Source organism: Echinops telfairi, unplaced genomic scaffold (assembly GCF_000313985.2).
Source record: "Echinops telfairi isolate 266 unplaced genomic scaffold, ASM31398v2 ScPeMD7_9;HRSCAF=40, whole genome shotgun sequence".
In the NCBI taxonomy this organism is placed as follows: domain Eukaryota; kingdom Metazoa; phylum Chordata; class Mammalia; order Afrosoricida; family Tenrecidae; genus Echinops; species Echinops telfairi.
The window spans coordinates 69,330,364-69,334,288 of NW_022103906.1; positions in this window are offsets into that span (position 1 = coordinate 69,330,364).

Below are 3,925 nucleotides of genomic sequence, written 5' to 3' on the forward strand. Positions count from 1 at the left end.
TAGCAATCTAATAGATTTGTTTGTTGATCTTGTATCCTGCTACTCTACCAAATTCCTCTATCACTTCCAGCACTCCTATTGTGGAGCTTTGGGGTTTTTCAATATATAGGATGATGAAATGGCAGTTACATTTTTAATAGAGATTTTTTAAAAATTACAAACGGAAGCAATTTAAAAATGAGTCAAAATCATATCAAATGATTGGATATTACATTTTAACATAAATAAACACCTGTCAAATTGACTTTACAGTGCTCTCTGGCTATTAGCAAGACTGTCAAATTTATTTGACAGTGCTCTGGCTATTCACATCCCAGGACTATGGCCGGAGGGGATTAACTGGAGGCTTAATCCATGTGGGGACCATGCAAATGAATCTGTGGCTTCTATTATCATCCATGGCCTTTTGCAAATCAGGTGTTCATATTTTAAACTTCTAACATCATTCCCTCCTTTGGGTTTAGATTTTATTATTTGCAATCCTTGTATCACACAGTTTGGTGTGCTTCATGCAGGTGGACTTCGTTGATGCCCTATTTGGATGACAGCTTATTTGAAAACAAGCTTTAAGACCCCAGGCACTATTATTGCTAACAGTCTGCCACCATTTGGGTTCTTCATTATCTCTTCATGAATGCAGGCAGTGAGCAGATCCATATCATTATAACTAATTGTTTTTTATTGGAGTTAGAATTAAGTGCAAACCAAAAATCATTTCAGGTATCTATGGTTTATATATGTATCTTGTTCATTTTAGAGTCATCATTATCATTTTATCCCCCCAGGGGCACAACATAATTCTATTGATAGGGTAATTGATTTGGCCAATGGTATGGAATGTAAAATACCATTGAGAAAAGGAATGATGCAAGTATAGGCTGGATTCAGACCACTATACAAGAATTGTTTACTTATATAGATTAAACTCATAAGTGATCCAACACTATTTATACAAGCAATGGGGGTTGGTGAAAGGGCAAAATTTTCCATAACATTCATTAACAAAGACAGGACTATGCATGTAATATTAATAGATGTCATAAGAAAGCAAGAAAGGCATTAAAATAGTAAATATGGTCGTCCCAGGCCACCAGTCATTGGGCACCCTCAAAGCAAGGGTTCTGAAGTTCAAGAAATTTCAATTCCATAACCTTGAGATTGCTCATCTGCTTCTCACATTAAGGCAAGTCACACTTACTTGACTCTGTATGGTGAAATTAGTATGCTTGTGTCATGATGTACTTTGGCACATTCTTCCTAACTCCACATTCAGTGATAGACCTTGATGGCTTGAACTAGTCAAAGAGTAAATGTTTAACAACAGAAATAGGCAAACAAATCACCATTTGATTCACTTAGTTATTTTAATATTCCAGACTTAAAGACTAACGTAGATCAAACTTAAACTTATATCTGTAGCAGCTAAATTGTGAATAACACTAAGTTTAACAAAATATTTTTTTGTATTTGGAAGCAGAGACAGTATACATGTCTATGATGAATTAGGGTGTCACAAATATATTTTCAGGTTTCACTTTCATCTTGCTTGTTGAAATAAATGAAAATGTCACTGTAGTTAATGATGAAACTACATTTACTAATCAATTTCCACCATAGAAATGAGTTTGGAGGCAAAAGTCAATGAAACTCTTATATGGGAATAAATTGAGTATATAAAATTTGAAAGAAATCATTTTATATTTTTAATTATGATTTGAAAATTATGTAGAGTACTTTCCCTTTATCAGTAAAAGTATAATTTACAAATGAATAAATGAATGTGTTTCAAGTTTCAATATTGATGAATTCTATGGGCAAAATATTAAATGATGCATAAACCATCAGAATAAGAAAGAAGGGATACACAGTCACTATATCATAAAATATTGGTTTCATTAGGTAATATATGATCCAGAGCTGTTGTTATTGAAAGAAGAAGTCCAATCTGTACTGAATGCCTTGGTGAAAAACAAGGTTACAGGAATTGATGTAATAACAATTGAAATTCAACAAAAAATTGTAGCTTGGAGAAGCTCACTTGTCTGTGACAAAAAATTCTGGAAGTTGCAAGAACATCACTTTAAACCAAATTATGATATAATGAGGTAGTCAATATATACTTCTTTTGTCCTACCTGAGAAGTAGAAATATGGAAAATAAAGAATGAATAGGTATATCCAGACATTCCTATTTGAATATGCTTGGAAGGATGGTTGCGGATATGTTTGATTTCATTTTTGCACATGGATGCAAACATAAAGAGGTTTTGAATTTCATTACATGTCATTTTTTGAATGTAATAAACTTCTTTTATAAATGCAAACATAACAGGAACAATAAAAAGTTTCATTATAGAGAACAGCTCTGTTATCAAACTGGCTGTGGTAGTATGACAAGAAAGATGAAATTAATTGATTTGCACCATACTTTTCTCCAAAATTATTTGAGGCAACAAAAATCTAGATAACGCTAAAGAAAATAGTTAAGCTCTTCTAACGAGTATGAGCTCCCATGTTTCTCTTTCTCCCTGAGCACACAGCGAACTGCATTTCCCCATTTTCTCTGCCTTTCACTGTTGATGCCCAATAGAATGTGGCAGAAGTTATACACACCACTCTCAGGCCCCGTATTTAATACCAGCTTTGTGATCCCCACACCCTGTTTCTCTTAGAGGAGTAAGTGGAGAAACATGAGACCCTATAAGGTTATAAGGTGGTAAAATCACACAGATCAAGGAAACGGAAACTTTGAATAACAGAATAGAGAAGAATAACTACCAAACGACCCTCAAATTGAAATGAAGGCCACAGAGTAAGAAATCAACCTCTATTGTGTTAAGTTATTGGATTGCGAGTTTGTTTCACCTTATTCATGTTCTTTTCAGCAGCCATCGAGTATCAAGTGACCTCACATTCACGATGGCAACTTACACAAGGAAAAGAACAGCTGCCTTGTTCTGCTCTATGTGCATGATCATTTGGGAGTCAGGTCATTTTGATGTGTATGGTTTCCCAGGGTGATTTTCCAAGGTCTCTTTACCTTAGTCCATTTCAGCCTCATAGTTTCACGGAAAGCATCATAGTACAACACAAGCCTCCACTCCCACAAATCCCATTTTTTAAAATGAATTGCTTGATTTGATTAAATAAAATGCATGAACTTTTACATCTGTACACTTGACGAATCCTTTTCTTTAGGCTTCATGTTTATGAAGTCTTTTGCTGTCATACCAGCAATGCTCAACTCCTTAATTTCTAGAATAGATTATGGTAAATATTCATTAAACATTTGTTAAATAAATGAAGAGGTGGAAGCATTTTTAGTAGGACACGAGGAGTTTCAGAGACATATCAATAATGTGAAAGAAGTGCATAAATAAAAAACAGCACAGGTATAGTCAGGAAGAAACCAGGGCAGGCATAATTAGGGACTAGCAGAGTATGCATTTTAGGGTATGGATGTAGATAGAAATCATGTGAGATTATGATGAAATGGAAGTATCCATCAGTCCATATCAAAAAATTTGGAAGACTAACTGTGAAAGTTACTATGTTAATCTGGGTACTTTAGAGAAACAAATCCACAGAAACTCATGAATAAGAGAGAGTTTTAGATAAAGGTTAAGTGCACATCAAGAAAACATCCCCACCCAGTGCTGCCCAAGCTCACAAGTCCAACATTAGCCGCTGTGTCTGACACAAATCCACAAAGTCCTACTCCTTCTCAAAAAACAATGATGCTGAGTGTAGGGGCAAAGCCAAGTCAGTGAATGTGTAAGCATCTCAGCGCTGGCAGGGGTCTCCACACGGATGCTCCAGCACCCAGTGCTGGATCAGGGTAGGTCCATGGGGCTTCTCCTCAGGGATGTCTTGCAGGAAGTGAGCCTTGCTAGCTGAAGCAGGGAACTGGCTAAGGTAGCTGCACC